The 21,161-nt window shown below is 40.9% G+C and overlaps 1 protein-coding gene across 1 annotated transcript in view; it reads left to right on the top strand.

Annotated features, from left to right (window-relative positions):
• The first annotated feature begins 7,963 nt into the window (after positions 1–7,963).
• LOC6575437 (tachykinin-like peptides receptor 99D) overlaps positions 7,964–21,161 on the top strand; it is a 30,204-nt gene continuing 17,006 nt past the window's right edge. Inside the window, exon 1 of the mRNA XM_032733624.2 lies at positions 7,964–8,256. The gene's annotated coding sequence lies outside the window, so the exon portion shown is untranslated. The remainder of the gene's footprint in view (positions 8,257–21,161) is intronic.

Below are 21,161 nucleotides of genomic sequence, written 5' to 3'. Positions count from 1 at the left end.
AGTATTCTGCGGCTATAGAAGCTAGAGAGACTTTGGTATTGAAATACTCATTCAACAAGTGCAAAAAGAGTATATTGGTTCATCTTCGTGCAGACCTGAAATTAAATATAAAGTTCACTTGGATATACCCCACTCAGATTATAATATAAAGGTTATATCCATTGGAAAATTATGTATTTTTACTTACTTCTATTTTAATTTGATTTGGATTTGATGTTTTTCTGCAGATCAATCAAATACGTAAATAGATAAAAAAAAGAAGTATATTTATAGATAAAACTGTACTAAATCTGTTCTAGCACTGTCCTTCGCTGCAAACAGATCTATAAAGCATATGATGGTAGTAGGAAATATTTCCTATTCAATTGGGCATCAGGCATTAGTCAGTCATACTCGTTTGTAATGTATATAAATGATATCTGGGTGGCTTTACATTATGTTATTATTATGTTATTTGCCTGGGGGTATCTTAAAGTCGATACCACCCTGCCCGATTGCGGTTGTTTGTTTCTGTCTTTGCTTGCTTTCTCGCTCACTCCTAGGCGTAATTTTTTTTAAATTATCCTTTTTAAATTCCAGGCGCTGCGCCGTCTACTGTAAATCTGGCGGCCAAATTGCTTCGCTGTTTCGTTATTAGAAAACAAAGTGCGACAGAGAAAGCGAGAGGGAGAGGGAGAGAGCACGAATGGAGCAATGGAATGGAGAGCTGCTTCGAGGGATTGACGAGCCTTTTAGGTAAGTTAGTTCCCCATAGAAGCCTGCAACAAAGTTGGGCAAGCGAAAGAGTAAATAGACTCTTAATTTGTGCGCGCTTCGATGAAGTTGGCCGAAAAGTTTATCTCGAGCCGAGCTGAAGAATTTTGTTTTCCCATTTCTTGCTCAGAGCATCAAAAGAAATATGGTACAAACCGAAAAGGCAGGAAATATGAAAGAAGTTTGGAATTGTAATTACATATATATATAGAAAGAAAAAAAGAGATATATATAGCATGTATATAAATATTTAGAGAGAGTGAAATTTTTTCCTTTTGCTGGCATTGCCCAGCAAATTAAAATGTAATAAATCTGTCCTCAACTTGGCAGTGTTGACCCAAATTACATTTTTTTATACCCTGAATACAAGGATGATGGGTTAACAGGGCGTATTGGTTACGTGCATGGGTGGGCAAAAGGTAAAAGTGGGCGTGATTAAAGTCTAAGGCTTGATTAGTGTGCTAAGCACCTGTACGTTCGTCAATCTCGTGAACTACCAAAGCTAGTGAGTTGAGCTTTGGCATGCACTCACATTTGAAGGTCACAATTATATGCAGGAAATTTTGATCGCACACCTAGAACCCAAGTTACATCAAGCTACTCATAGCTTGAGGGCTTGAACAATCGCTGCTGTAGGTGGCGCCAGTCGAGCATGACCCGCTAGCGCACTCTCATTAGTTGAGCAGCTGTTGTCTTGGCTTGTCTCTGCAGGAATGTGCGTGGAATGCGGATGTCCTGTCGCAGTCCTTGCGGCTCATCCAGCGAGCCCAGCGCTGTCAACTGTGGCCCCCGAAGGCCTTTCAGTCCGTGCGCAAGGGCAAAGTTTTTATTGCCGGGCAATTGGAGTTTGGCCACGTTTGTTTGCCGCAGGACGTTTGCTCCTTGCGCCCCATCGGTGTCATCTCCTTTTGTCTCCATTGTCAACGCCGTTGCGAAAGCCACAGATTTGTTTTGCGTCCGAACTTTCGCCTGTACTTCGACATGGCCTGAAGGATTTTTGTCCTTTAATTGAATTCAGCAAACGAGTTAAAGACTTTAATTTTGCCCTCCAGCCGTGGGTATTACAGCTGGGCCAAGAGATGTTAAGAGATTGTCCTTGCTACTTATATAAAATACATTTGTATTTTCATACATGTGTGTGTGTATGTGTGTGTGTATACAAAACTAATATGAATAGCTCTTTGTTGCCATGTAATAAGAGCTGAATGCCAAAACTCGATATGAAGTTTGCCTAATGTGGACAAGGTCTTCAGCCAACTCCAACTGATTTTCTGATTATTGCTGTACTCAATTATCTTCGTGTAGACCATCTGGCACGGTGTTTGTCTTCCCCTGACTAACCTTCTCAGAAAGTTGTTAGTTTCGGGTTAGAAGTGCAATGGATGTATCCAGTTCAGGCGGATGAACTTACAGACTTACCCGACTTATCCGCTAGACTTTTGGACTAATTGGAGGTAGAGGTTAAAAACTGATGAACGGTTAAGCGGATAGATTTGAGGATATGCAGATAAATAGGTTAAGTAGGCTAAATGAACTCATCTGTCTGTAAGGTATATCAACATAAGCCTTACATATATAGCTTGAATTGCTTTTACAGCAAGTTTATCAACTGGGAAAAAAGTCCCCTGCTCTCTCACTTTAGCGACTTATCCTAAGGAGTATCCGACAGTAGAGCTCAGAGATCTCGCATTTCAGTTTATTTATTGTGCAATTGCTAAAGGAAATTGTTTTACAGCGAGATTCGATGCATTTTCTAGATGGGTCCAGCTCGCTTAGTTTCCATTGAGCCGAGCTGGGATGCCCAACGGTCGGTCGGCCGTTTCCGCAGTCGTAAAGTAGATCATCGTTAAGCTAATTTCGGGCGGCGTGCATAATGCATTAGATGGCGAACCGGAATAGGAAAAAAGGGTTATTTTACAGCCATTTGGGGGCTGAGCCCAATGGCACCTTTGCGCCGGTGCCAGGCGACGTGCGACCCAGTCACACTCCCCCAACTGTGCCGGGTCATAAAGGAAGGCATCTTTTGAGCTTGATTACAGATGTTAATGCCAGCTGGAAACTGGCAACTGGCAACTGGCAACTGGAAACTAAAACCGAAAACTAACTAATGCGAGTTGTTTTTAAGGACAGCATAATGAAGTGAGCTACAGTTGCTTAAAGGCCTTTGCTATTCTCTGGGTTCTGGCACACCTCAAGTTGCATGTTACGAGTCTCGAGACTCGAGTCCAACCAGACACAATCAGCTCTCTGCAAACTAGTTTCAGGCACATCGCAATCTACGTATGCACAATTCAAATCAAAGTTTTTGCTTCATAAATCATGTTTTTTCATAGCTTGTTCTCTTGCGCTCTCTCTCTCTCTCTCTCTCTCTCTCTCTGACACTCAGCCACATGTGTTTGCTCTAGGTATGCCCTTTGCTGGGTATATTGGATTTTGTCTGAACTACGCCTTGAAGATCCTGTTTCTATGAGTACGTAGATTTGATCAACTTTTTACTTTTTTGGTATAGGCAACTAAACTTTGCAAACTACCCTCGTTGCAGTCGGATTATGGGACACACTTTCATATAGTTTGAGAATCGAGTAAGCTTCTTCTAGATGGTTTTATAATTGAGGATAGGTTCTTTCTTCTTCTTCTGCTTTTTCAACATTTATAAAAATATCTGGACTTTTCTATTTATTTCCTAAAATACGATCCATTTTTATTTTATTTATTTATTTGAAATATATATTTGCCCGCTTTCTCATTTCCTTTTGCTTTTATGAATAAGCTTCACAGCTTTCGATTGATTTTGATTTCTATTTAGTTGTATTTAGATATTTATACACTATGAAAAGCAAATAAAGAGTATTTGAAATTCAGTTTTTAGCCCAGTTTTGTCGTCTTTTATCTTGTTTTATTTTTGTTTTAAATTTGAAAACTTTGCACTTCAATTCGGAATTTTGCATGCGAATAACGAGCAGAGCAACTGTGTAACAACTGCGGCTGTATCTGATCAGAGTGGGTTGGCAGAGAGAGAGAGGGAGACAGGTAGAGTGATAGTGTGAGTGAGAGAGGCAGACAGACAGTGGGTCACAGTTGTTGGTTTGGTGGCATTTAGTAATTCGCATTGATTCACACCGGCTGGCATATGGAGTCTAAGCCTGATTGGAGGCTTAGGTATTTGGGGGGTGGCACAAGATAAATGGCGCATATTACAATCATACACTGTATGCGTGTGTGTGTGTGTGTGTGTGTGCCTGTGACATAAATATGGTTTAACAGTTCAAGGTTGAGCTCAAGACTTTCGCTGCACCGAAACGCAGCGCAACAAGCGCTCGCCGCTCGCCGCTCGCTGTCCCCGAGTCGCAGGAGTCACGTAGACGCATAATAAACAGGAGCCGGCATAAAGCATATTTCAGCCAGCCAACAGCAGCGAGGATAAAGGATATTCCAGCCAGCCACCCAGCCAGCCAGGCGAGGTTGCCAGCCGGATTATGGCTTACGCCGTGCGCCCCCCAAAAGGTTTACTTCGACATGTGCGCACGCGAGCTGAAAAATTAACAGCGCCATAAGGTGACACCTTTATTTTATTTTTTACTTGCACACACACACACACACACGTATGTAGACTCATGTGTGTGTGTGCTGCCCGAAAAGTTTTCGTGTCGTGCCTTCATTTGGTAGTTGATTTGCTGTTTCCCTTCTTTATACACACTTAACTTATTGAAAGTGGCTGAGCTGGGTATACTGGTTGCAAGGGAATTTTAGGGCTAGATGGGGACGTGTCTATGGTCAGTAACTGTATATATGAAATGATAGATAGAGATAGGTCCAACTCTCCTTCCGGCCCTTTGTCCCAGAGCCCGTTCGACTGCTCGCCCTACTTTTCGTTCAATCTCCTCCCCACTGTCTGCCCATTCAATCTGTCCGTTCGGCTGTTCCTCTATTCAGTCGTCCAGCTGTCTGTCCACCTATCCGTCCGTCTGTCTCTGTGGCTCTATGCAGCGCATCTGCAAGTCATGCACACCCCACTAGAGCACTCTAGCTTATTTCTTTTGGCGCAGCCTTTACATTTTACGAGGCAGCCCACGCTTCGTCCTTGGAAGTAAAGGAAAACTTTATGGTTTATGGAAATTGAACCTTTCCTAATGAAGCTGCAGCAGAAAAAGAAAGAAAAACCAAACAAAAAGAAGAAAAAAACGAAGGAGAAAAACAAAAGCAGGCGTGGCTCTTATTGACACCGTTGCATATTTTAATAAAGTTGCCTCCACTTGGTGCTGTTTATGCCTTCATGCAGTTTATTAGCCGTAAATCAAAGTGTTTCGGATCTTTCAAATAGCACCTGCACACCACAGCGCCTGCTACGCCCCCTTCTGGGCGCCCTCGCACCTCTCGTTGCCTCGCTAAACTAACAGATGGCGACTTTAATAGCCGCCGCTGGTTGCCAGGCAGCTTAGTCCTGGCCAAACATAAGCAGCTTTTTGCCTGATTCGCAGGCTGCGACATACAATTTAGCAGCTAGGCGTGGGTCTAGTCGGGTAAGCTCGTCTAGGCATTTCCCTGCAGTCCGTTGATCGTTTAGTACTCCATAAAGAACTTGGGAAGTAGCATAACAACTTTTATCTCTATATCCCTAACGCTCTTCGGGAGGAAGTAAAATACATTATTATCGATATTACGTCAATGATAGACTACTATGAATGAAAAATAATGCAATGCCATGCCTTATGCTCGAGTAGATCAACCTAGATCAACTTGGTTTCCCTTAACTCAACTATTGACGTTTAAATTTCTCGATTTTTAGAACACACTAGCAAATATTGATATAAAGTTAGACTGCTGAATATCGAAAAATTGCTAGCGTGCGTACCTGACTTTAGAATCTACCTTTCAAATTCCTTATATATATCTTAATTAGTTTTCGAGTTATGTACAACAAATCAAATCAATTTCAATTTTGAAATATTCGCAGATAAATCGACAGATTTATTGATTACTGAAGTGTTCAAGCATATAAGCAACACAAATATATACTTTCTATATGCCACATACAAAACCCACCAAGAAATATGCCCTTTCCGGCCCACCTAATGGCCCAGGGTATCTAAAATACAACGGAAACAACAGATTATTATGAAAGTTGCTATTAATTTGATTAAATCTGGCGTAATGAAACGCGTTGGCATTGAGTTTAATTGTAAACATATTCCATATTGTAGAGCGGCCGAATTTCGCCGGAATTCCCTCTAAGTAGTTTATTTATGAGAGCCGAGAGGAGCGCAACAGGATATCCTGTTGCAAATTAAATTTTTATTATTTTATTATTTACGTAAATCTCTGTGAAAGGCCATCAAGCACAGGAGCCGGGCCGAGCGCGCTGCCTGCCCATCAATCAAAAACATGTTGAGCTGTCCTTGTCACGTCACATCCTGTCGGTATTTAGCACCAAAAAGGACAAAACGAAATTACAGTGGAAAATATGGGGAGTGCATGACTATGAGATACTCTGAAGGTCAATGTGACACGCAAGAGCGCCATCTACAGTCTTCTGTATGCAACATCCAGCTCTGCTGTTCCCATAGAGCCTCCACTCTGAGAACCTGTTTGATGGAACTTGGGTTCGTTTACGGTGTACGGTGTACGTTTCAAGGCATTCGAGTGACAACCAATATGCCCTCAAATATTATACTTAATGCGTTCAGGGTATAAAAATACTTAAAATTTTCCCAAGAGATTATCATTAACGACACTGATAAATGGAGCGGGAGTGGGAGTGTCCGTGGGTAGAAGGTGGTCGTTGGGAGGGGGAGGGGGAGGGAGCAGTGCAGATGGTTGGCGTGGCGCCAAGGTCAGCGCAATTACCGTTGATTAAATATGGGTCATCAGCGCAGCTCTAAAGACATTAGGCCAGCCAGGAGCTGTTGGCTGAGGGCAGGAGGAGCAGTTCCCTCCTAAGCTGGCATTGCGCATACGCCACGTGTGCTCTGCACTTAAGCTGCAAATGGCAAAAAGTGCATGTTGTGTGGCCAGCAGTCTATTGTTGACCTGACACAATGATTGATGATTGATGACTGACGGCTTGATGGATTGGACACTGTCAATGCGTCGCTGACTTTGCCTCCGCAGATGCCCAATCAGCGTCAGCCACGCGCCTGCAATGCGCTTTTCATCTCAGCCAGCACATTAGGAGCGAGTGGCCAGGGCAAGGCCACACACAGCCGGTGCGAGCTACTCAGCGATTTCTGATTAGAGCTCTTGATGCTCTGCAATTGCTAGCTGATGGGGTATATAGGGGCGTCTGGGCAGATCTTTCGCTGTGGTAAGAGGAGGGAGGCTATCATATATATCATAGTTTTACATTTTGTTTCTTATATGTATAGGTCATGGAACACTTGGGAATGGGAATGAGAATGGTACATTGCGTATGGTATATGAGGCTAGCTACACCTGATCGATGAATGGTCAGGGTAAATTGAACTAGGAATATACTCATAAAAAGTCTTCGTCCAGGGTATCTACACGCTTGGCAAGAGCACCATTTCATCATTTTTTGTATTCTCATATGTTTTAATGTTGCTTACTTAAGGCATTTTTGGCTTTAGCCGCGCATCTGCGGCTGCCTTTTGCCAATGACACAATACATTTGGTGCCGCCAGCAAAAGCAACAAACAAACACACACACTCACCCTCATTCACTCACTCACACGCACACACACACACACACACGAGGCACCGCATGTGGTTGGCAATTTGAGTTTGCCTTTTGTTGCTTTTCCCACGTGCTCGCGCTCTGTTTACGAATGTGCGTATGAAAACAGAGAGAGCGCAAAAAGCGAGTCGGGCAGAGCAAGGCGCAGACGCAGGCTAAAAATGTAGGCAATGCGCGAGCAGCACGGCAACACTGTTCAAGTGTAACGGCACTCATTTGCATTTCAAATACATTTATGCAGTTTCATTTAGTACTATTTATAGACGAATTGTGTTCTTATGCTGTGCTGGGCATACGAAAAGGGAAATTTAACAAAGTCTTTTGTTGGGCAATTATTTGCCATAAAATTCCCAGCAGTAGCAGCAGCAGCAGCAACAAGCGACAGCAAATAGTTAGCAACAAGCGCCTACTGCGCGCTGCCTCTGCTGCTGGCTCTGCTCGCTGCTCGCTGCTCGCTGCGCTGCTGCGCTTGCCGTTGGCAGCAGCATACTGAGCGCTGGCACTGTGCGAGCATTGGCGTTCGCAGTTTCATGGAAAACTCGCGCGCGAACAGTTCGAAAAGTCGGTAGACGCGACTCCTAGAAAAATGTTCTCGAGCATGGAAAATGCCGGCGGCTGCAATTTTCGAAACTTGATTCAGTTTTTCAAAAATTAAAAAAACTGAAATAATTATAATATTAAAAAACACATATTAAACGTTTTAATTGTGTGGGAAAATTTGTTTATTTAATTTGGGGCTATAAAAATTACCCAGATCAAGAAGAAAAGCTATAAATAAAAACATGTGTTTAGTTTTTAAGGCCAATTTTACGGTAAGTAAAAGGTAGAAATACAAAAAAAAAAAAAAAAAAATCATAATAAAAACGGAAAAGCAAAGTTTTTTAAAACAATTTATGGTTTTCCGCTGCGCAAATATATGTTACTACATTTGACAAAATAAAAAAAAAATAAAAAAATAAAAAATTCAGTGAATTCTCGCACGAGCTTCGTTTTACACTTTACACAATTTTGTTATTTGAGCAGCTTAAATTTCAAAAGAGACAAAAAAAAAAAAAAAAAAAAAAAAAAAAACTGAAAATTGAAATGAAAATGTAAATAATATTGAAGCCCTCGGCTCGTGTTTGCCATGCAACAGGAAGTGCCTAATAATGCATTAATCCACTCAAATAACTGAACAAACACAAATGTGAATATTTAAAGAAAAGTGGCAAAAGCTCAGCTCAATTGAAGAGCCATTCAACTCGGGCGGAATGTTCGCAGTTTCGGCTTTCAATCTTCCAGTCTTACCCTAGACATACTAACATACTAAAAATAGGTAAAGCTCTGTTTTAGTCAGAGTTGATGCTGCTGTTGTCTTGTTCTTCCACTCGATTTGACTGCCAATCGAGTGTGAAATCATTTGAAACGGGCATCAGATATTAAATACGCCCCATCGCATTCCTCGATGCGATTCCTGTGGCCTCCTTTAATAGAGTGCAATTAGCGAAGAAATCGAGTGAGCAGCACGGCAAAGAATGTTTGAAGTTTTCATTTGATAAGCTTTACTATTGATAGCTATTGAGTGGGTATATTAGCTTCGGTAATACTCGCTTCTGGCGTGATAAACAAGTATATAGACTTTTTTATACGCGGAGAGTAAAACGTAACATTTTAGCTAGTTTTTGAGAGCTCATATGTGGGTATATTTGTGAATTAATTCTCGTTCATGATGAACAAATTGTACATAGATGATGTAAATTCATTTCAAGTGAGTGTGAAAGAGCATAATACTAGTCAACTGTATGCACGCACAGTATGTTTGATTCTGATATGCTCGTCCACACAGTTAGAAGTGGGTATATTTAGGTCTTTTATTTTTCGAGAGAGGAAAATAAAGCATATTAATGTTACTATGCTCGATTGTTAGACAGAGTATTTGAGTTTCCTTTAGTTTGTTTAAAAAGTGCGATAACATTTGATTTAATCCATTTCAATTACGCATACTCAAATATCTGCAGATATCTCCTCAATCGCTATAGCCTCCCTATAGCTGCAATTGCCACGCCCACTGGGCGCAAATGAATATTGCATATTGAGTAAAGCGCAGCTCTTCATTAGCAAAAATTAATTTGTAAATTCGGCATTGGAAATAGTTTTCATTAGTGCTAATTGCTCAATAATCGCAGAGCTTATCGAATAAACGACATTTATTTAGCTACAAAAACAGGTGAGAGCGGCATAACTGACTGCTAGATGCTCGTTAATGGTGCCAAATGAGCAAACCCTCTTTATCATTTGTACCACACCCAAAAATGTGGGCGTAATACTTAATTTAACTCTGAATCAAAGTTCTATGATAAAGAAGTAGGGCATTTCATGTAGCCGTTAAGATAAGCCTGAATTCCAGGGCCTCAGCTTCTATAGAGGCGAATGAACAGTTAATTTAATTATATATATACCTATAAAACCTATATACCCTCTTTAATTCATTCATTCATTCGCGAATATCTATAAAAAAAAAGCTTTATCTGAAACGAATGTGAAACTGTTTACAGAGAATTTAAATCACATTCAATTTCAATCAAAATTTTAAATCAGATTGAATGTGTTTTTGTGTGTGTGTGTGCGTGTGTTTGTCTGAGTTTTTTTCCTTTATGTTCATGTGCATCTTAATATAAATATCACACAAAAATCATTTGTACAAACTGGAATCGTTGGCTTCGCGGAACGCCAGAGCCGAGCAATGGAAATTCCTTGCGCTACTTGCACTAATCCTGTTCAGCTCGTCAGCTGGAAGAGCTCCATCATAATTACTGTTCAAAAGGCGCCCTACGCTTAATCTGAGTCTGTCAACTTCTATGACATCTGCTGCATCGTTCCAGAGAAAGCCCCCTCCCCCGTCCTCTCCCTTCTGCTCTTTTTTCTCCGAGAATCTCATGGCTCTTTCGTTCAATCAGAAATGCTCAACTTTGACAAGTTCCCAGAAGCAACTGCTGGCATATACAGTTAATGATCTTTTTTTTAAAGAGCACTCTTTAGAGTCCCTTAAATTCACAGTTATGTCCACGTGCTAGGCCTCATTGGCCGCACTATATAGCTTATAGCTCAAGCTTCATTCCAGGGTCTTTATAATCTCCAAGCGATGGTTCCACAACTAATTTACTCTATAGTTTTTCTTTTTCAACTTGCCACGCCCCCAATAAGGCGTATATATAGTGGGCTAAAGTTCGTCTCTAACTTTAATATCAACAAAGTGGGATTTATTTCAGGTTAGCTCTGGGCTAAGCGTGTCTTCTACTTCATAAATCCTTTGTGCATGTGTGTGTGTGTGTGTGTGTGTTTGACTTTTAGTGCCATCAGCAGAAAAATAAGCCAACGAGCTGCAGCTGCAGCGGCTCTGCCTGCGCTCAAATTATTTAATGTGCAAAATGAGGGCCGTTTGTTTCGATTCCTGCCTTTTTGAAGGAGACAGCTGAACCAGCAAAACCACTGCGCGCCACTAAACCACACAGCCAAGCCACTAAACCACTAAACCACTCAACTGTGAACCATGGCTTCATTTAGGCAAAGCAGGCGGTCAGACCAATAGGCCAAACAAACAGCCAGCCAGCCAGCCAAATAACCAGCTAAACAGCTAACCAGCCAAATAACCAGCTAAACAGCAGGCGCGCCTAATGACCTAACGGGGCTTGACCGACTGCTAAATACCTAGTAGAATAGGTAGATTGGTTGATCTAATAGATATAGATGGTTGATAATAGATGAAACTAGCTGTGATTTTATATAACTGAGAAGATATAGTTACTGTTGTGCCACGCCTATGTAGATGGGCGTAAATATACAGCCATAAGTCACTTTAAGTGATTGCTTAAAGGCTTACCTCTAGAGCATACCTCTAGGGTTTCCTTCAGTGCTTCTAGCTTAATGTCTTTAATAACTTAAATTATTCCTAAGATACCACGCCCTTGCTTGATATGCTATGCCCGCAACTTGAACAGATTAAGTAATGTCTCAACAGGCCACGCCCACTATATAAGCCAAAATTCTTATCAGTAAAAATATAATTATGCACTCTCTATCTCTGTCTGAGCAACTGAGCAACTGAGGACAGCTATAGCTGATAACAAAACCAATATACCCGCTGTACAGCAATTACCTTTAGCTGGCATTAAAGCCACGAGCAGGGCGCGCTGGTCAGCTGAGCAGAATCTGAAATGCTTTCAACACGGATTGCTTTTCGGGCTCCTAGTCGTAGGTCCAATGCTTCAATTTAATGCCTATGCCACGGCCTCTGGCTCGGACTCTGCCCAGTCCCGTTCCGTTCCGTTTCGCTTGGTTCCGTTCCGTGCCTCGCTTTACTCTCCCACTAGCCGAAATACTTTCAGCAGATAGTCAGCCAGCGGAAAGGTCCTTAAACGAATTAGAATGAATGCCGTATCGTCTGCTCGTATTTTCTGCTGCTGTCATGCATCAAAACATTTAATTAAATTGAAGCTGAAGCTGAAACTGAACTGAGCAGCAGAAGCAGCAGCGGGGGAAAGGAAGAAGGAAGCTCGAGTAGCAACTCGAGCCTCGACTCGAGCCAGCAGCCAATGGCCAAGGCGACCCACACGAGTGGAGACCGCTCTTCATATGCATTTCAATGAAACCCTAAGCAACTCTCTAAATCATGTGCATATATTTCAACGAATCCAGTTAGCTGCTCTTTTCATTATACCCAGCATTAGTTGACGTCGTGGTAGGGTATATTAGTTGCGTGTGCAACAGGCGGCAGTACTCTTCATTGTCTAGATTAGCAGGTTAAGCTGATGCGATCTGGCTATCAGAGGTTATCGCCTATCGATAGTTACTTTTGATTGATTATTTCAATATCCACAAATTATCGGTTTTAAGATGTGGTTTCCCCAGCATAAAGAACTAAATAGCCTCTTCCACTTTGCCTGTGTATGTTTATTTGTCTATCAAACAATATCTATATTAATCGGAATTGGCATTTTCGATAGGCATAACTAAATTTTTATATAGATCTCTCCTCTTTCTATTTCAACTCTTTATTCCGTAGTCATAAATGTTTTTTAATTTTACTTAGAATATCGATAAAACTCGATTCCATAATTTTATATTTTATTTATGGTATAGCCATTTATGGTCTAGGTAAGGTAGGTAGGTCTATCTTCCCCCTCTGTAACTGCTGATCATTTGCTTTCTCTTCTTCACATATTTTCAAATATCGATTAAAATCGATTTCACTTGATTTCCTTGCCCGTAATTCCCCCCTTCCCCCAGTTTGATCAACCTTCCATCACTTGGTATCTGCCCGTCTAGCATCTGCCCCCGCAGCTCACTTACTCGCTTTATTATTAAGTTTTCAAGTTTTGAAATGTCCGGACAGCCCAGCCCCTCTCACCTCCGCTCCGCTCACCTCCACTCAGCTCCGTTCAGAAACCGTTCATTGGCCCCCATCCCAGCGACTTCTTACACGCCAGCGCCCACGCAGCTGCTGCGGGCAGTCAGCCCCAGCTCATGATGTGGTGACAAGTGCCTGGCGGGTGGCCGCCAGCGCTTCTCGCTGCCAGCTTCTCTCTTCTCACTTCTCATTTCTCGCCACTTGAGATCTGCGCGTCTGGATTGGCTTTGTGCCTCAATTTACACATAATTGCAATAAATTGATTCCACTGGGTCTGCTGAAGGGCGAGGGAAGGGGCGGGAGTATTAAGGCAAACTGGCGAAATATTTATTGTGTGACAGAGAGAGACAGACAAAAAGACAAAGCCGGAGACAGCGACCCAGCTTCTTGGATATAATGTAATGATATCGTCCCTATATCCAGTGAGCCCATAAATATCTATTGGTTTCTTGATAAAGTCGAAAGGCGATAAGATAACGCATGGAGTGGAACTCAACAAGAAAACCTTTAGTTGGCTTTGTCTTCCCTTTTATTTATTCATACATACTTTACACACACGTACGTACATTTGTTTTCTCACGATTCGCCTCGGCTTATTTGCAGCGTACAACAGGTCGTATGCGTGCTTTGGCAATATTTATTTCGACTAGCTCTCGTAGTTCTAGTTTCTGTGGCACACAGCCTGTCAAAGGCAATTAAATAGAGTTCGGCTAATGAAGAGCGATGAGAGTTGGAGTTTGTGTTGCTGTCACTGAAAATCATTTACAACTGGAATACCCTTAATGCCTACCTTTAAAAAATAACAAACAGCCCGGTTTTCATGAAAACCTCAGTTCCTAAGAGATCATTTTAATGAATGCTCTTTGATATGGTAATTCGATACGCATATGCATACATTGAGATGGAGAGCATCGTGTGTTTAGAGAACAAAATTATTGCGAAACAAATCTGAGCTCAAACCCCAAATAGGTTCAATGGCAAGGAAAACCAAAGTCGAAACCAAAACCAAAACCAAAAACCAAAATCGAAATCAGATTTCATTCAACTGACTGAAAGCGAGTAGGAGAAATAACCACTAAATTTTCAATTGCCTTTCGGATTTATCGCACGAATAGACAGAAATAAAAAGAAATGAAATGGGTGATGGCAAACAGAAAAGGTAATCGAAGAAAACAATTAAAAAAGAGAGAGAGAGAGAGAGGAAACAAAGAGAAAGATGGCGAAAGTAGGCAGGGAGTCGAGAGGGAGAATGAGAGAGACAGAAGAGTAGATAGATAGGGAGTGCGAGAAAGAGAGAGATGATAGTTAAATGAGTGGACAGAGGGACAGAGAGATAGCTACAGAGAAGACATAGATAGGTTGACAGAAAGAGATAAGACGGCAAATGAGAGAGAAATAGAGATAGATAGAGAGTGAAAGAGAGAGAGAGAGAGGCAGTTATATAAACAGCTAGAGAGAAGAGGCGCGTGCAAGAGGGTGATAGCCAAAGAGGAGCAGAGAGACAGAAAGTGGAGACCTTTTTGAGAAATAAAGGGAGGACATGACATGACTAGATTGTCCAACTTAGTTGAGTGCACTAATTTAGTGAGAAAGATTAAGATGGAGTGACACAGACAGATAAAGATTGATAGACACAAAGCGAGAGAGAGAGAGAGAGAAGAGAGAGAGAGAGAGAGAGTGACAGAGTAGTTCTATTCATGTGGACCAACGCGTCTCGCTTAATGAATTGAACATTCTTGGTCATCAACATAATTTCTTAACGTGTCCACGACAGCCAGACAAAGAGGCTGTAATTGAAAGCCGCAAAGTTGCATAGTTTGAGTTTCTTATGAGTTTAAATTGAATAGCATTTAAAGTTGAACCTCTCAAGTTGCTAAGCTGAAACTTTGTTGGCCTGGCCCGGGGCGAGGCACCTCAGCTTCTGGCCAACTGTGGGCACGAAAAGGTTAACTCCGATTGGGCCAACATTTTTGGCAGCACTCTGTGGCAAGATGTGTCAGATGAGCCGTCAGAGCCCCGTCTATATTTAGTCGCTGAGTCCCTGTCTAATCGCGACTCGGCGGAATATGCGTCAAGTAGTCCTCGATTGCCTTCGCAGGGCGCGTACGCTGGATGCTTTCATTTCAAATATTTTAATACACACGCAAACAAATTAAAATCGCATAAACAATTTATCTCGCCCACGCAGACAGCGCGAATCATACCAGAAACACATTGCGGGCCATTTTGAATGCCCGCTCACAGAGTGCGAGCAAAGCGAGTATATTAGCTTGGGGCTTGACAGTGAGCAAACAACTTACTGGGGCGAATGCCTAACCAAAGACTTAGGTAAAGCGAGTATATTAGCTTCCTTGCATAACTAAATAACTTTCATTTATTGATCAACTGAATATATCTGAAACCGATTAAACACAACTTTGTATGCTCACTTAGAAGGTCAAAATGGCAAAAATGGGTATATTAGCTTCCGGGCGTAGCTGAAATGCATTAGCTGTCTCTGAACTATAAACAATCACATAATTTATGAGAGCTGAGCGTAAACAGATTGCCAATTGTCTTTTGATGCCCGCTCAGAATGGTCAAATGGAGTATATTAGCTTCCTGGTATAGTTAAAAAGTATTAGCTGTCTCTGATCTATAAACAATCATATAATTTATGGGAGCAGATACCAAACATATTGCACAGAGCTTTTTCTGCTTGCTCAGTGTGACAGAAACGGGTATATAGGCTTCATGAAAAGCTGAGAGGTTCTAGTGGTAAATCTGAAGAAGATTACCAACAACTAGTAGTTAAGTTCCAAAATCTTAGCTCAATTTCTCTAACCAACATTTCTGAAGCATTTATAACCAGCAATTGGATGCCTCAATATATAATTAAGACTTGAGCGAGTATTAGACAGTCGTTCAGCTGCAACTTGTTTACTTTTTGCATGCCAGATCTTGTAGCCACAAACATTTATTTAACCACATCTATATATGTATATAATATATACAAATATATACATATATATATATTTATCTGGAGTCTGTGCGTGTTTGCCTGTTTTGCTGGCCGCTTTTATTTATATTGGCATTTGCGGCAATTGTTAAAATCTTTTTCGCTTGGCTTTTTGTTAGGTGCGAACGCTGGCAAATAAACGTAAATAAATACTTTGGCCTAAAGCAGCTCACGTAGCTCATTAAAAAATCATTTTGATGAATTTTATGCGAATAATTTCAATCTCCATCTCAAACACTCTCACTCACTCTCTCTCTCTCTCTGTCTCTCGCTCGCTTGCTGGTTCATCCTTGTGTTGCGTAGTTGCGGCAAGGCACTTGGCCGATTTGGCATTAAAATTAATTTTATTTAAATATGTTGCACATGGTCTTGCTTTTTATGTGCGTGTGTGTGTGTGTCTGTGTGAGAGTGCGGCAAATTAAAAAACATGCCTAGGCCTTGGCAATTACAATTTCAAGTTCATTTTATATGCCATTGTGCGCTAAATGCCTAAACAAAAGCCGCATCCAAAATTAAAAGCAAAAGTGTTTGCCTCGGCTCCATCTCCTCTTCGTCTGCTTCTCTCACACTCTCACTCTCACTGTCGCACTCACTGCTGTTCAAGTTAAAGCTGCTGACCATGCCCACAAATGTGGGCGCTGCACATTTTTACATTAAATTGTTTTATAACTTTGCTCAAGACACGGGGGTGGGTTGCGCACACAGCCAGAGTGTGAGCGCAACAGAGAGGCACAGCGGCGGCGTGGGTGTGTGAGCGGGTAAGCGAAACCAAGAGAGTGAGAGGAGAGAGCGAGCGAAGGCAGGCAGAAAGCAAGAGTCTAAAAAGTAAACCAGCATAGCGCAGAGTTATTGACATACAAACACATGCAAACACACGCACACACACCCACTTACACACACACTTAGAGTTAACATATAGACTCAGCTAGACACACACACACGCGCACGCACACAGAGGCACTCGGCCTGCTAACATCATAGGCACAGTTAGACATTGTAGCAATGGCGCAACTCTCTTATATTATTATTATTCCTTTATTCTACATATACCCTGAGCGCATTCGGAATGATTAAAGAGTGGGTATATTGAAGGCAATGGAGAGCGGACACAAGTTGAACGTTAAGTATGGAATATAAACATATGTATGTATGTTTTATAAACAAAACCAACATTTAAATTGAATTAATTAAAATAGAAGAAAACTCGTCTATAGCATATCTCATATCTTAGAGCTTTTTATAAATCTCAAGAATTATGTTTGTAACCAATTGTTGTAAAGTGTATAAAATAGAAAACTTGACTTTCCTTTATGTTTCGGACATTTGCTTCATTTCTCAGGAAACATTAATTTTCCATTTCGACTTACTCTTTTGTATGTGTTTGATAGACTAAAATACATAAAATTTCTAACATTATTATTTACTTACTCTATAGGCTCCATATGTCTGTGCCCATACAGTCCCTCTTCTCACCCCTCTAGAAATGTGAGTTTTTTCGAATCATTTCTTCTTCTAATTTCGCTTTACAAAAGGAAAGTTTCGTTTTATTATGTTCGTCATAATGGTATTTCTTTATTATTTCTATTATTTTTCACATAACGTTAGCAAAACTTCAGCTTAGACAAAGGTCGAAGACGAATTCATTTGATGCCAGAATAGAAATTAAATAAAAAACAGATTTCTAGCACAATGGGGCGTATACTTAATCTGACCGCATTGAGTCAAACGAAAGACGAGCTACGACTTTAAACAAGAAAATGGAGCACACAAGAATGCCACAGTTGGGCACTACTAACTGCATAATGCTCGCTCAAGCTTGAAATATAGAGAATAGAGAAAATGAGAAGTAGAGGGAAAAGTTGATGAGTCATCTAAGATCTAGCTATTAAGTAAAGGCAAATTAAGAAATTGTTACTTACATATTTGTTATTTTATGTAGCTCTCGTATCCGCATGGACTCCTTTTGCCCGCTTGCTGAGCGAGCATCAAGTGTAGGGAGCGTGACAGCTTCGCCATTTTTCAGCTGCGGCGAGCAGGAATGAAATGAAATTCAATTTTTGTGCGGCTATTTCTGAAAAGTGGCAAAAGCAGAGAAAATAACATTGTTAGTCGGAACATCAGTCAAACAGGGCGTGGTCGGAGGGCGGCTAAAGGTATGACTCGCCTGCACTTTTCTCCAATACACTAGAAGGGCAGCGCAAAGCGAGCATATTGGTTTTAGTTGAACTTCGATTCAGCTCTATATAAATTTGATCTTTGAAATTCATTGGCAAATGGAAAGAACATACAAATACAATACATACAAGTTGACTTCATCTACAGATGCTATATGATGTGTGTGCGGAGTGCGACTCCGATTTTTCGTTGTTGTCCATTTCCACAAATATTTTTTGCGCAAATATTTTGAGTCTATTTCGCGAGCTATTTCCTCTTAGCTCGACTCTGGCTACACTCTAGACTCCCCATTCTCTCGCTTTCCTCGCCCTCTCCCTCTCACTGTATATATATATTGTATTATGTGTAGCCTCTCCTTCTATTTCTCCCCTACAATTGAGGCAATGCAGTTCCGGGCTGTCCGACTGCCTGTCAATTATAGCCAACATTCTTTTGAAGTTTGTTTACATTTCATTAAGACTGCGCCGCAACTGCAGCCACGCCCACCTTCACAAACCCGCCCGTCTTCAACTGCGCTCCTTTGCTGCTCTGTCAACAGCATATAAAATATTGCCACATGCTTTGTATAGACAGAGATCCGATTGCCGTTGTTGCTGTGAGCGCAGTCAACTCGTTGGCTAATTGATTTTTGCATAGTTCCCAGCAAGCCCTATTTGGCCCGGCTAACGTCATTCGGCTAATTGATGAAGTCGCTATTGATACTCTATTGACGATGCTAAAGAAGGGGTATATTTGTGTTGCGTTGCGTAACTGCAGAAGAAGAAGACGTAACTGAATCCATATTGATCTTGAAAGACTACCTAACAATATTTCCTCTGTCCGTCTAATGCAGATTTCTCGTAAACCACAATAGCTATAGGCTTTTAGCTTTTAGGTATATATTCTACCTCATTATATGCAACCTAAGACTATTTTATATTTTCAATAAATCATTACATATATCTCAGAACGATATGTATTGATATTTCGATTTAGCTTTTCAGGTATAACTTGAAACCCACAAAATCTAGATCTCCGAAATGTGAGTTGGTTTCAATAATAAACAAATGGAAATCGAATATTTTATATAAATATTTATCTTAACAAATGCATGAACATTACCGGCAAATGCCCCAATTAAAGTCCGCAATAAAATAGTATATCTAGGATCCAAGTTCCACCAGGCTATTAGTCATTGTATGGGTGTTATAGAGAGAACAGGGTGTTTTGAGAGATCTAGCAGATTTCCAAGGCACCCGCTAGTGGAGCATTGCCGCCTAGGGCACTCTTAACTTATTGCAAATTGAAGGAAAGAAAATCCCGCTTGAAAAATTCTATTTGAAATGTTCTATTTGAAAAGATAGAGTTAAGAGCTGCGCATTGAATTTGTCAAATTTTCATTGACTGCTTCTGCTGCATTCAGTCGGTGCAAGTGGCAGGTGGCAAGTGGCAAGTGGCAAGCGGGATGTGGCAAGTGTGGCAACTGTGGCAAGGGCCAGCAATTGTCTCAATCTGTCAGAGGCAGGCTCAAACAGTTTTCCCCTTAGTTATCAGGGAAAACAAGTTCAACTGTAATTCGAGCATTGGGTTTGGGGCCACGAGGAACAAAGTGAAAAGCAATTTTCTTTACGCGTTGTCACAAACACACAAAGGCCAGACAAGAAGACGATAGGGAGGGATAGGGAGAAGCAGAAGGAGCAGAAGTAAAAAGAAATAAATAGCTACAGGTGAGTTAATCTAGCTCTGGGGACTCGTTGAAAGAACATTTTTGGTGAATTGAATTAGTTTCGTTTTTTTGTTTCAATCCATAAAAAGACCTCTCGCTGTTAACACTATATATATATATATACATCTATACTAATAATATATATATATATTTCTATTTCCTTTGTCACAAACAGATTGAAATTCTTTGTATTCAAAGGCAACAAAGAAACAGGTGTACTTCAGACAGGAGAAATATAGATATTAAATGGAAATGAATATAGTAATATATATATATATATATATATATACATATATATATATATCATATATTGCTCTTTTGATCATAAATCGTGAACCACTTGAGCTAGTGTTATCAAATTTGACTTATAGGCTCTTCAATAGTATGCCCTCATAAATATATAACTAAACCTATTATGTTTAAATATAATATAATGTATATTTTAGATCTATAGCTAAGCTTCTCAGACCCACTGTGCCGTGGCTGTATCAAAGACAGCTGCTCGCTCGCTCAATCTTCAAGCATTAGCTGCTCTCTAATACTAGTCGAAGTGTTTTCTTCAGATAAGAGACCCACTCGATTCGATTAGATATCGTTCAACTGCTCCACATATGAGCGAAACTATCGCTCGAAATGTTTTCTGTTTAGTTTGAGCAGAAGTTTGGCACAAAGTGAACTCGATTTAAATAACATTCAAGTGGAACAGTTTATGAATAATGAGTATTGGGCACGTGGATGAGCGAGGCTCTACAATGGACCTCTAATTAAGTTTCCGTACACCTGCTCTGGCATGTCTGCCGCCAACTTTTAATTGCCTTTGATGTGCGAAAGTTTTGTGTTAATTTAAAAGTTTTGTTTTTCGTTCAATCCGAATTGGTTGCGCCTCGCTGTTGTTGTTGTTGTTATTAAAGCAGGGGCCTATTAGCATTTGAGCCGGGCCTTAAAGTCCTCGCGACAGTCTGTGGCAAACGGACCGCAAAAACCGCAAATGAGGCAAAAACCTTCGACAAACACAAATCACAATCAATTTCAAAACCTTTGACAAAAGTCCAAAACCAAAAAACTCAACAATTTTTTCGGGTCCCGACAAAGTTTTTGGCCCAACAACAGACAAAGAGCAAACACAGCAGGGAAAATATCGAAAACAAATATTTAGCAGAAGACAAAAATCAAGCAGAGACTCGGGGTGTAGCCGGACACGTCATGCTCGCTCAGTCGTTGCCAAAAAATGCTGATATACTTTTTTTCAATCATACTCCTTTCACATGCCAAACGAGAGTGATGGGGACAATTATATATGCTCAATCTCTATTTATATTTTTTGATCTTCGCAACAAGCAACCAATATACCCACTTGAAAGCTCTCCGCAGCAAGCATCATCAATAGTTGCGTTTGTCATTGAAAAGCTAAGGAATTCAATGAAACTTTTTAGTCTACGAGTATAATGATACG

The sequence above is a fragment of the Drosophila mojavensis genome, unplaced genomic scaffold, assembly GCF_018153725.1.
Source record: "Drosophila mojavensis isolate 15081-1352.22 unplaced genomic scaffold, ASM1815372v1 contig_231, whole genome shotgun sequence".
Classification (NCBI taxonomy): domain Eukaryota; kingdom Metazoa; phylum Arthropoda; class Insecta; order Diptera; family Drosophilidae; genus Drosophila; species Drosophila mojavensis.
Note: the sequence above shows the minus strand (reverse complement) of the source record. Positions and strands in the feature narration are given on the sequence as shown.